Source organism: Choloepus didactylus, chromosome 2 (assembly GCF_015220235.1).
Source record: "Choloepus didactylus isolate mChoDid1 chromosome 2, mChoDid1.pri, whole genome shotgun sequence".
Classification (NCBI taxonomy): Eukaryota; Metazoa; Chordata; class Mammalia; order Pilosa; family Megalonychidae; genus Choloepus; species Choloepus didactylus.
The window spans coordinates 176,648,405-176,662,130 of NC_051308.1; positions in this window are offsets into that span (position 1 = coordinate 176,648,405).

Here is a 13,726-nt window from a genome sequence, read left to right on the forward strand (position 1 = left end):
GTATGTCACCAGAAGGAAAGTTGGAGGTTAAAAGATGGGAATGTATGAAACAGTTAATCTTGTAGTGGACAATGTCCATGATTAACTGTACAAATATTAGAAATCTCTTTCATGAACTAGAACAAATGTATGACACTAAAACTAGAAGTTAATAGAGGGGTATATAGGGAAAAAATATACCTATTGCAAACTATGCACTACAGTTAGCAGAAGTTACCATTCTTTCATCAACAGTGACAAATGTACTATACCAATACTATGAGTCAGTAATGGAGAGGGGTGGTTAGGGGTATGGGAGGATTTGAGTTTTCTTTTTGTCTTTATTTCTTTTCTGAAGTAATGGACGTTCTAAAAATTGAAAAAAAAAAATTAAAAATTGTGATGGGTGCACAGCTGTATGATGGTACCATAGGCAACTGATTGTGCACTTTGGATCTTTAGATGATTTTATGGTATGTGAACAATCTCAACAAAATTAAATTTTAAAAAAATCCAATGGCAAACCCACTGACTGTAAAGTGTACAAACAAATTCCATGAGGGACTTCTTGTCTCCAGGGGGTAGTGGGGTATGGACACTACCATTACCTCAGAGGTCTCATCATCCTGCTTGGAATAATGGTGCGCATAGGTGAAGCCTTCTTAATGTGCTGGTGTTTCCAAACTTTTACTGTCAATATTGTTGACAGTCATGGGCTGGCTGGCACAACCTGTCTCCGCTTTTGTGTCCCAGGTGGGAGGTGGGCTTATGTTGTGGAAGCTAACGCAGAGAAGTAGGCTAGGCATGGTCTAGTGGCCGAGGGATGGACTGCTGGGGAAGTCACGGACACCCATTCAGCAGCCATCTCCCAGTCCTCACCTATGTCCTGCCTCCTTTTCTATTGTGCAATGATATTTCAGTCTGTTTCCATTCCACACCCACGAGAGATGTTAGGTCTAATGAAAAGGCCAAGACAAACCTAAAACCCAGGATCTGGGAACAAGCAGCCCCAGATGCTTGTTAGGGCCAGATTTCTCAGTGGCAGGGCCCACTCTCCCTGGGGTGGATAAATACTTCACTCAAACAGCAAAGGGTTTCTTTCCCCTGACAGGAAGTGGATCCTGTGGAGTTGCCATCTAACATCCCTGACCCAAGCAATTTGGACTTTCTTGGAGACCGGCGATGACGGGATCTCTTCCCCAGCTCTTTTGGATCCTTTGTGCTGTATAATAAAGCAATCATTTGATGAAAGTTTTTATTGGGCCTGTGTTCCCGCAACACACCATGTAACAACTCACTCCACAAACTAAGCCATAAACAAGTGATTATCTTCTAAAAATTCTTACCTCAGAAATCAGGATTGAAGCATCAGACACCTGATGGCACCATCAATGTGATGGTGAGAACAGTCCAGAATTCTGGAAATATAATAAATCTATATAGAGCACAAATTAAATTAGATATAGGGTCTATCTCCCAGTCTTGAAAAGAAAGTCCAGTCTCAATTGCTTAAAGTCAGAAGGATTTAGCTCCAGAACTTAAGGGTTTCATGTCATCTTGGCATCAAAGCCTATTCCTAATGACTTTCATTCATTCGATAATTATTTTGGAGAACATGCTGAGGTACAAAGTGCTCCATTAGATAGCGTGGGGTCTATGCATTCTCAGTGGCCTTAATCTTACACAGTTTGGGAGCAAAGGGACCTCTTTAAGAAAAATAATATGAAATTATAAATGCAAAATTAGGTACGAAAATATTTATTTAAAATGAGAAAATAAATCACAACCATTATAATTTTATTAAGATGCAATATCACAAACATAAAATCATAAAACAACATAATATTTATAACAATTAGTTTTGTTTATGAATTAACTTTCAACTTCATTTGTTATTGGTAATGATAGGAAAATCTAGGACTGTTGTCATATTTGGGAAACCTCTATCAAGAAGAGAACTTCTGTTTCAACTAGGTGTTGATGATATACAATTTCTCTACTTACATTTTATTCATCTGATATTTGGAAGACTTTTTGACAAATTAGCGTCTGGCTCCAAACATTTCAAACTTTGTTCTCCTCCACTACCCACGTACTTTAGGTGCTGGAGCTGTAGGAATTCATATTATAAAACAACTGTTTATCCATCACTTTTATGTCTCAACACTGATTGACTCAACACAGTGGGCTATAATAATATTCAAGGAAAACATCCCTACATCAGCATGGCTATCAATGATTTAACTATACTGAGTAACGACAGCAAACCACATAAATAAATCCCACTAAACCCAAATTAGAATATTACCAACTCAACCTCCCCTAAGCCAGATCCCAAAACTGAAAACAGCTACCTGAATGCCCCCCAACACAAGAGAACGTAAGACAGAGGTAAAGCTGGAATAGAAAAACAGTAATCTTAATTATTACAGTTTGAAAAAAACAAAACATCTTACTTTTTAAAAATATTACAAAATTTTACAAATTTATATGAGCATTGTTAGGGCCTCTCCCAAGACTCTGGAAGAAGTCCAGCAAGTGAGGGGTCCTGAAACTAAACTTCCTTTTATTCATAGGAAACCTACCTCTATATCCTCTCACTAGTAAGACCAGTGGTTAGCTTTACTTCACAAGAGACAGCAAGCTGGCTCTGCCTGCTGTCTCCTATTTAACCCCTGGGTGGCCTTGGGTAATATGCTTTACTTTAGCTTCCTAATCACTATGAAGAGGCTATTGACAATTACGCTTCCTAAAAGACATAAGTTGAGTGCAGTTTTTAAACTGTAATATTTTTTATTAATATTTATATATTTTATTAATATTAGTATTAGTATTAATAATTAACTTGAGGTTATAAAAGTTGCTTTTGCCTTTCTGAATTCTTAGCATCTAGTCTCTACAATGTTTGCTCCTCTGTGGCAAACCTAGATGAAATTAAGGCATAGCAAGATTACAGCCTTGCTATGCATGGATTCCTAGCACACAATTATCCCTTTTCAGTGAGGAAAAGGTTTCCCTGGTAACCTGCTTTACTATCCCTGTTTCCCATATATACCTGAAATAGCCAAGCATTGGTTGAGTGTGCAAATTATTATTACTATTTAGCAATCTCTGTAGGCACTGAGCAAGTTTTTGAATATAACTTTTTAAAAAGTTTCACATCTTTTTTCCCTCTTTTTAAACTTTGTTGAAATGCACTGGAACAGAAACACTTGATTTTTTAAAAATTTGTGTTTTGAACAAAGAGATGTAGGAATTTGCTCACATCAAGTGGTCATGCTAATGTCATCCCAGGTGACTCATAGCTCGCCTCTAGGGTAAATATGGAAACACAGTGATATTCCCAAATTTTCTGAAAAATTGTAGAAGTGCATCATTCAGTACTTTTCATTTTTACTTCCTGATTTGTCTGTGTATGCATATAAATGAAAGAGCACAAGAATTTTCAATTCCTAATATTTATACTTGTAAAATAGCACAAAATCGATCTTTTCAAGATGTTTTTATTGAATCAAATTGAATTGAGGCAAAACTTCAAATTATATTCATATTTATCTGACAGACTGAATTTAAATTTAAATTTTCTCTCTAATACTTTGCCTAGAAATCAAGTTTTCAGAAAAGAAATGTAAAATGCTAGAAAACGAATCTAGTATCTTAAGAAACTTATATCACTTAAGTTCAAAGGGAACACATTATTTTAAAGTGATTTGGAAAGGAATGAGCAATAATAAAAATATTTCTTGGACTGTGTCTTTTAATAATTCTGAGTAGATCTGAGATCATTTTGTAATCATATTACAGCAGCAACTCTGTAGAAATACAATAATGTTTTAAATTTATTCCCACAGTTCTCATAATTATTTAACCAATATACAGAAAGTGATATATAACAATCCAAGCAATATACATAATGCAACAAAGGGACTAATTTAAGACCAATTTTAGGTGTTACAAAGTATTAAGATGATGGTAACCATATCACTGGATGCCTACTGCCAGGACTGTGCCTTCTCTATCCATTGTGTTCTAAAGAGTTCAAAATTAGCTTTTTCATGTATTATGTTTGGCTTCTTAATCATTCAACATTTATTTATTGAACAACCACTATTTTGTAGATACTATGCTAGATATTGGTGATATAAATGATATAAATGATATAAACAAGAGTAATGGTACAAGATCTCTGGTACTGATAATCTAGGTATAACAGGATGCCCAGATGGGATTTTTCCTGTTTTCCCAGAATTGCTGCAGAGGCTCAAAATAATACATAAAAGGTACAAAGTTCTTGCACTGTAAATTCAGAGATTCACAAGCAGTTGGGGCTAGCCACCTACTGTCAATGTCTAATGAGAGGTACCAGTTTAAGGATCTTCTCTACCACACCCGATGGCCATCCTCTCTGACAGTCAAAATAAATAGAATCCTGAGAGGTAAGATAGTGAAAGGCTTTTTAAGAAGTGCAGTGTCCAAGGGGAAAGACTATTTTCTTCTTTACCCAACAGATGTCTATAGGAATGCTGCTCCTTCCAAAATCCACTAGGCATGGGAAGCTTCATCCATTTGGCATGGGAAGCTTCATTCCTTATTCAATGGTAGGATTTCTGAAAGAGAAAACAAGAAATGCAATTAGTGTCCCATTTGTAGATCTGTGTAATTAGTAGACTAGTAATCTGCCCCTGGGTAAACATGAGCTGGGAAAGAAAAAGAAGATAAGGCTGAGAGACAGGGAAGCAGTAAGGTTGCACATACTGTTAACAGGCTGGGGCAAGTGAACACCTCGAAAGATAGCTGAGCATGAGCTATCTTGCAGGAACTTCCTGCAGGACGAACTCAAGCTGCTTATTGCTGTGGGACAAGCCAGGAGCTAAGGGTGAGGAGGCAGAAGAAACCAGGCCAAAACCAGATCTTCCATATCTGGGAATCAGCAGGAAATCCTACCAGAGCCGTCCTGTGCCTGATGAAAGAAATGGCCAACGTAAGACAGACCTCCTCATCAACTAACAAGTAACTGCTTCCACTCCCAGTTAGATGAAGAGATGTTTGTTTTTTAATTTCAGGCTCCTCTCCACCCAAACCTTTCAGAGGAACTGGCACCTAGAAGACAAAGCAAGGAAGTTCTGCTACCCTACTGAAGTCACAGAGAGGCCTAGCTATGTTTTCAGGAGAAGAGTTTTGAATGGAATTTGAGACAGGAATCTTACAATATACAAGACTGTATGTTACATATTGAAACAGGACTGTTCTAATAAACGAAAGTGCCTGGAAAGCTAAAAAAGAAAAAAAAAACCTGTTCATGATTCCATTAGGCAAAGTGAATGGCATCACTCTCCCCACAGTTTGGCCCAGGTCATAAGCAAAGCTAAAAGCAATACAGAGTTAAGCAGACAGGTCATTGACAGCTTAGCTGTAAGGTTTAGGCAGGACTGAATCCCAGAAAAGAGATCTGAACTGAAGGCACAGATTTGGAAGCTCTCAGCACTTAAAATATTAACAATAATATAATATTATTACGAATAATATTAACAACACTTGGCCTCTTATTATTTGCCAGGCACTATATTAACAGTTTAATACAGGTTATTAATTTAATTCTTAGAACAGCCCTAAGAGGTAGGTACCAAATGTGTGCCCATTTAGACAGAAGGAAAATGAGAATTTAGAGAATTTAAGGAATTTGCGCAGTTTCTCAGCCAGTAAATAGCACAACAGATAGCTATACTAAAGTAGTTCTGACTCCAATGACCATTTACTTATTTCTTCATTAAACCTCCTTCTGAACATTTTCAGCATTATAGTATAAATGCAATCATCCAAAGATATATAACATAAGAATAAAGGAGAACTCTGAAAAACAATTGAAGAAGAGGAGCCAGAAGGATAAAAAAGAGAAGTTAAATCAGGTATTTTGAAAGAGAACAGTGAGATGATTAAAAGACTTTTTTCCCCCAACCAATGTTGAGAGCTCCAGTTAGACTGGAAAACATAAATTTATAATACTGCCTATCTTTGCTGGTGGTTGATATGTCTATATAGGTAAAAGGCTTGTTTTCTTTAAGAAATAACACTTCATTTATCAGCTCCATTCTCTCTATTCCTTGATAACAGGAGCACAGAGAAAAGTGCATAATGCATATGCCTACATGGGAAAAGTATAACCAATAGTATAACCAGTGGATAGGTATAAATATTTTTAAAAATAGAAGTGTATTTTATCACATTCTTTTAACATGATAAATTTCATGAGTAACAGAACATTCTATATTGCCAGTTAGATGCAGGAAACTGAACACACTGTTGAGGTCCATTTCGTAGCTAAATATCCAAAGCTATTACATTTGCTATCCCTCCCATGTTATATAGCCACACCTCATTTAACTGACATTTCTCAGGAATGAGATGTGCAACATAAATCAATTTTTTAAGTAGATAAAGCTTACCCACTGTGGTACCAAATGGAACCTATTTTTTTTTAATTTTTTTTTTAATTTTTATTGGGATTGTTCAGATACCATATAATTATCCAAAGATCCAAAGTGTACAATCGGTTGCCCCTGGTACCCTCATACAGCTGTGCATCCATCACTGCACTTAATTTTTTTTCAATTATTAGAAACTTTTCATTACTCCAGACAAGAAATAAAGTGAAAGATGTAAAAAGAAAAAAAAAAAAAAAGAAAAGGAAACTCGAATCCTCCCATATCCCTAACCAACCCCCCTCAACTGTTGACTTGTAGTGTTGGTATAGTACATTTGTTACTGTTTATGAAAGAATGTTGAAATACTACTAACTGTAGTATATAGTTTGCAATAGGTATATATTTCTTCCCTATATGCCCCTCTATTATTAACTACTAGTTGTATTGTCATACATTTGTTCTGGTTCATGGAAGTTTTCTAATATTTGTACAGTTAATCATGGACATTGCCCACCATAGGATTCAGTTTTATACATTCCCATCTTTTGACCTCCAATTTTCCTTCTGGTGACATATATGACTCTGAGCTTCCCCTTTCCACCTCATTCACATGCCATTCGGCACTGTTAGTTATTCTCACATCTTGCTACCGACACCTCTGTTCATTTCCAAACATTTAAGTTCATCCTAGTTGAACATTCTGCTCATACTAAGCAACCACTCCCCATTCTTAAGCCTCATCCTATATATTGGTACCTTATATTTCATGTCTATGAGTTTACATATTATAACTAGTTCTTATCAGTGAGACCCTGCAATATTTGTCCTTATGTGTCTGGCTTATTTCACTCAGTATACTGCCCTTGAGGTTTTGTCATCAACCCATTTTTTTTTTTTTTTTTGAGATGGTTTTGTTCACACACCATACATTCCATCCTAAGTAAACAATTGATGGTTCTCTGTATGATCACATATTTATGTGTTCACCACCTTCACCACTATCTATATAAGGGCATCTACATTTCTTCCACAAGGCAGGAGGGAGAGTCAAAGAAGGTAGAGAGGCAAAAGAAAGAGGAAAAAAAAATGACAGCTAGGAAGTAGCAAAAGGAAAAGTAACCTTAAATCAAAGTAAAGAGTCAGACAACACCACCAATGTCAAGTGTCTAACATGCCTCCCCTATCCCCCCCTCTTATCTGCATTTATCTTGGTATATCGCCTTTGTTACATTAAAGGAAGCATAATACAATGATTCTGTTAGTTACAGTCTCTAGTTTACATTGATTGCATTCCTCCCCCAATGCCTCCCCATTTTTAACACCTTGCAAAGTTGACATTTGCTTGTTCTCCCTCATAAAAGAACATATTTGTACATTTTATCACAATTGTTGAGCCCTCTAGATTTCACCAAGTTACACAGTCCCATTCTTTATCTTTCCTCCTTCCTTCTGGTGTCTCACATGCTCCCAACCTTCCTCTCTCAACCATATTCATAGTTATCTTTGTTCAGTTACTTACATTGCTGTGCTACCATCTCCCAAAATTGTGTTCCAAACCATGCACTCCTGTCTTCTCCTATCAATCTGTAATGCTCCCTTTAGTATTTCCTGTAGGGCGGGTGTCTTGTTCACAAAGTCTCTCATTGTCTGTTTGTCGGAAAATATTTTGAGCTCTCCCTCATATTTGAAGGAGAGTTTTGCTGGATATAGGATTCTTGGTTGGCAGTTTTTCTCTTTCAGTATCTTAAATACATCACACCACTTCCTTCTTGCCTCCATGGTTTCTGCTGAGAGATCCAAACATACTTTTATTAAGCTTCCTTTGTATGTGATGGATTGCTTTTCTCTTGCTGCTTTCAGGATTCTCTGTCTTTGATGTTTGATAATCTGATTATTAAGTGTCTTGGCATAGGCCTATTCAGATCTATTCTGTTTGGAGTATGCTACACTTCTTGGATCTGTAATTTTATGTCTTTCGTAAGAGATGGGAAACTTTCATTGATTACTTCCTCTGTTATTGCCTCTGCCCATTTTCCCTTCTCTTCTCCTTCTGGGACACCAATGATACATACATTCTTGTACTTTGTTTCATCTTTAAGTTCCCGGAGACGTTGTTCATATTTTTTCATTCTTTTCTCCATCTGCTCCTTTGCATGTAGGCTTTCAGGTGTTTTGTTCTCCAGTCCTTGAGTATTTTCCTCTGCCTCTTGAGATCTGCTGTTGGATGTTTCCATTGTGTCTTTCGTCTCTTGTGTTGTGCCTTTCAATTCCATAGATTCTATTAGCTGTCTTTTTGAACTTTCAATTTCTGCCTTATGTACACCCAGTGTTTCCTTTACAGCCTCTATCTTTTGCGAAATATTCTCTAAACTTTTTGAATTGATTTAGCACTAGTTGTTTAAATTCCTGCATCTCAGTTGAAGTGTACACTTGTTCCTTTGACTGGGCCATAGTTTCATTTTTTAGTGTAGGTTGTAGTTTTCTGTTGTCTAGGCATCTGACCTCCCAGGCTACCCCAATCAGGTTTTCCCAGATGAGAACAGGCTCAGGTCACAGAAGAAGGAAATATTCAGTATCTGGTTTCCCTGATGGTTTTTCTTAGAGGATTGATACACCTGTGCTTTTCTGCCCAGCAGGTGCACCTGTCAGCCTGTCACCACCTGTGTAAGAGGGTGTGGCCTGTGGCTCTCCTCCCCCAGGCTTTGGGATCTGGTGCCAGAAAGGTGGGCAGTAGAGCTGGGCCTCTCCCTTTCCTCTTGGGGAGCTATGCCCCCTCCAGAGAGGTCACTGTATATCAATAAGCTCTTTGTTTCTCTGACTCTGCTGATCAAAGTGTTTTGATTTTAAAATGGCTGACACTGTCTTTACTGCAAAGTGCTGTAGGCTGAAAATGGCTGAGGTTTTTCTCCATAGAGAGAGGAAGGGACAGAAAAGCTGCCAGGTTCACCCGTCAGCCAGAGATAGCACCCGATCCTCTGGGCTCCCCGTCCTGAGAAAGATATGTCCCCTGACTCTCCCAAGGTCAGTTGTCACCAAAAGCCTCTGTCTGCTTGCTGAGGATTCACTGTCTGTATTGAGCAGTTAACATTAAAACCCCAGTTGGAGCTGGGCTGAGAGAGTGCTGCTTTCTAGCACCATGAGGCTTCCGTGAGGGAGGGGCTCTCGGCTCTCGGCGTGGGTCCACGGTTTTCACTTACAGATTTTATGCTGTGGTCTCAGGCATTCCTCCCAATTCAGGTTGGCAGATGATGAGTGGATAGCCACGTTTGTCTCCCCGCAGTTATTCCAGGTTATTTACTAATTTTTTTGTCATTTATGAATTGTTCCAGGCGGGATTAACAGTCTTCCACGCCTCTCTATGCTGCCATCTTAGCTCCTCCAAACTGATTCTATTTTAATGAGTTTGAGGAAATCTTCTAAAATACGTATGATCTCAGTCCTTACAGAAGGTATATTTTACAAAATTTAGCTTTTTTTTTTTTTTTGATGACCCCGATTCATGCTTATAAACATCAGGGTTTGCAGTGCAATGCCTACGGAGCCAGTCAGGTAGAGTTGTCTTCCTTTAGGCCAAAACCACTGCATAGTTGGTGTTGTTATTCTGAATAAAACAAAACAAAAGAACACCCTATGCTTTAAGTCCAGCTATGTGGAATAAAATTTTGGCTTTCCCATATAAGAACTGGATTACTCTTTAGATAAGTTACTTACCACCATGTTCTAGTTTGCTAATGCTGCAGAATGCAAAACACCAGAGATGGATTGGCTTTTATAAAAAGGGGGTTTATTTGGCTATACAGTTACAGTCTTAAGGCCATAAAGTGCCCAAGGTAACACATCAGTAATCGGGTACCTTCACTGCCAGATGGCCAATGGCGTCCGGAAAACCACTGTTAGCCGGGAAGGCACGTGGCTGGCGTCTGCTCCAACGTTCTGGTTTCAAAATGGCTTTCTCCCAGGACATTCCTCTCTAGCAAGCTTGCTCCTCTTCAAAACATCACTCACAGCTGCACTGAGTTCCTTCTCTTTGAGTCAGCTCATTTATATAGCTCCACTGATCAAGGCCCACCCTGAATGGGTGGGGCCATGCCTCCATGGAAATATCCCATCAGTTATCATCTACAGTTGGGTGGGGCGCATCTCCATGCAAACAACCTAATCCAAACGTTCCAACTTAATCCCCAGTATTACGTCTGCCCCACAAGATTGCATCAAAGAATATGGCTTTTTCTGGGGGACATAATACATTCAAACCGGCACACACCACTTGAGTCTTAGTTTTCTCATTAGCAAAATGGAGATAAGAAAAAGAGCTAACACTGACTATGTATTATATGCTAGGCACTTTGCTATGGGCTTGACTCCAGAATGAGAAGCAGTATAGTGCAGGGGTTAAAAACACAGACTCTGGAGCCAGACCACTTCCTAATTCTGTGGTCTTACACCAATTATTTAACCTCTCCATGCCTTAATTTCCTCATAAAAAAAAAAAAGATAAAAAAATACCTTCCTTACTATGAGTTAATATATTCAAAACACCGAGAACAGTGCCTGGCTCCTAGTAGGCACTGAATTATTACTAATACTATTATTACTATCATCATCATCATTGCAATCGTATTTAATCCTGATAGCAGCCCTAAGAGTTACTTATTAAGTTCCCTTATTCTGCAGATGAGAAAACTAAGGCTTTGAGACCTTAAATAACTTGCTAGTGTCACACCACTAGTAAGGAAGTGCTGATTCCAGACCCAAGGGCATTAAATACGGCCACTGTGTGCACACCTCAAGGTGTGCTGCTCACACTGTCAGGGACACCCCTGGAGTTATGCAGTGCATAACCTGCACAGCTCTGTGCATCAGCCCTGTCACTAAGATAGGCTGCTTAGGGAGACATTTTATGCAATTTATTTTGAAGATTAAGTGCAACCCTATGTATGGAGGCACCTAACATAGTTTCGTGCATGTAACCCCTCAAAAAATAAGCAGCTTTTTGATTTCTTTTAGCCCTTTTGTCTGCATCCAATCTGGTACCTTCTAAACTTAAAGAAAAATGATATAACTAAGCTTGCTAGTCAATTCAATAATTAATTCTAAGCCATTTTCCAGTTTGAAGGAAAATTAATGAACTTTTTGAAAGACATTTTATCTGAGTGTGGGCAGTTGTAAGACGGCCCCCAATGATCCCTACGTCCTGGAATTTATGCCCTGTATAATCCCCTTCCCTTGAGTGTGGGCTGAACCTAGAGACTTGCTTCTAACAAGGAAATACGGCAAAAGTGACAGAATGTCACTCCCAAGAGATTAAATCATAAAAGACTGACTTACATCTTTCCTGCACTCCCTCTCTCGTCTTATCACTTGCTCACTCTGATGAAGCCAGCTGCCTTGTTGTTGGCTGCCCTACAGAGAGCCTAAAAAACTTAAGGTGGTCTCTGGGCAACAGCGGTGAGGTAAAAGGCCTCTCACTCCAACAACCTACAAGGAACTGAATCCTGCCAACAATCACATGAGTGAACTTAGAGGCAGATCCACCCCCAATCAAGCCTTGAGATGACTGCAGGCCCGGCTGGCACCTTTACTGCAGCCTTTTGAGAGCCAGAGCACCCAAATGAGCCAGAAGAACCAACTAAGGAGGACCCAAACTCCTAACTCACAGAAACTGTGAGATGATAAATGTTGTTTTAAACTACTAAATTCTGGGGTAATCTGTTACACACCAATATAAATGTAATACACCAGGACTTTTTCTATTTAGTCTCAAATCCCTGCCTGTAAAGTTTCACATGGTTGTCCGAGACCATATGATTAAAAAATTGACATGGTATTAGTAATAATCTCTAACAAAATTTTTGCCATACAATATTGTCATATTCATTCCCGTTTCATCTGTCCTGCTAGACTGTGAGCTCCCTGAGGGCAGAAACTGTATCTTTTACCTTTATTTTCCAAAAGGAGGAGTCATCTTGCTATCTAGTAATTAAAATGTCTAAAGCAAGGCTTAAAAGCCAAAGATAAAGTGCAAGCTCAGGAAAAGCAAAAACATTGGAGGGTATGGGCGGTATGGGCGGAGTAAGTGGAGATTATGATCAAAAAAGGGATTTCAATGCTTGAAATACTAACTTGTGAAAGGCACCACTTGTGGACAAAGCTCCCCTGCTCCCTTTTGAGAAAACAATCTAGACCTGAATTGCTGACAATACAACTCCTCTCTAACACTTCCTAGCCTCAAGAGTGAGAGCCCAGGACAGAACACCAAACCCATTTCCAACTCCATACACAGCATGGCAAAAAGATGAGAGCAAAATCCTTGACACACCACTTAGAGCAGGTAGCTAACCAAACATTTGTCTATGTGAAGTCTCATGAATAGAAATTTGAGCAGTTGCATTAAGAAAAATCAATTGTTTAGTTTATCTCCCCAAGTTGACCTGATCTTTGATGAGATTTCACTTTGCCCTATTACCAGGGGATATTATTTCAGAAGTGTCATAATCAGTTTTTGTTTAATAACTACTCTACATTAAACAACTCAACTATTTGCTTAGTTATACTGTCTGTATTTTTTTGCATTTTAACTTAGCAAAAATATTGAAAAATTCATGTTTTTTACTATTTGATATTTATATAATCAGGGATAAAATAAGAAAGAGACTATATCCAATGGAAAGAACATAAATCAAGATACAGGAGATGTGGGTTCAAGTCTTGGAACTCCAACTAAATATGTCCTTAGATAATGCTTAACTTCTTTATAGCTTAGTTTCCTCATTAACCCAATTAGTATGACAACTACCATAGAATTACTGTCTATATAAAGTGAAATAATAAATGTGAAAAGGCTTTGACAGAGTTAAAAGAGCTGTATAATGCAAGTTATCAGATAGCCACCAATCTGCATTTATCACCTCTTTCAAGAAAAAACTAACTCACTTTCTCTGAGAATCTTTCTCTAACTCCAATTTCATCAACAGTCTTCTTACTACTAGAGTTCTTCTGCCCTTCTTGCAGTTTATGGTATCATGTGTTTATTTATAATTATAATAATTTTAACTCAAGTTGAAGGTACAAAAGATAAAAAATGTTTTGAGGTAAATATCAAAGAAAACTTTCACCTTACAGTTAGCACCAAACCAAACCAAACTAAACGTGTGCCCCTATGTGATTTGTTAACTTCTCTGATAACCTGATTGCATGTTATACATCTAGACTATTCCACAAGTCCTCCTATCACCATCAGTAAAAATTGTCCAAGGCCCTCAGAATCATATTCTCCAGGATGCATGATAGCATCACATCCAGAGTTAAAGTTTGTCTATGGGGAA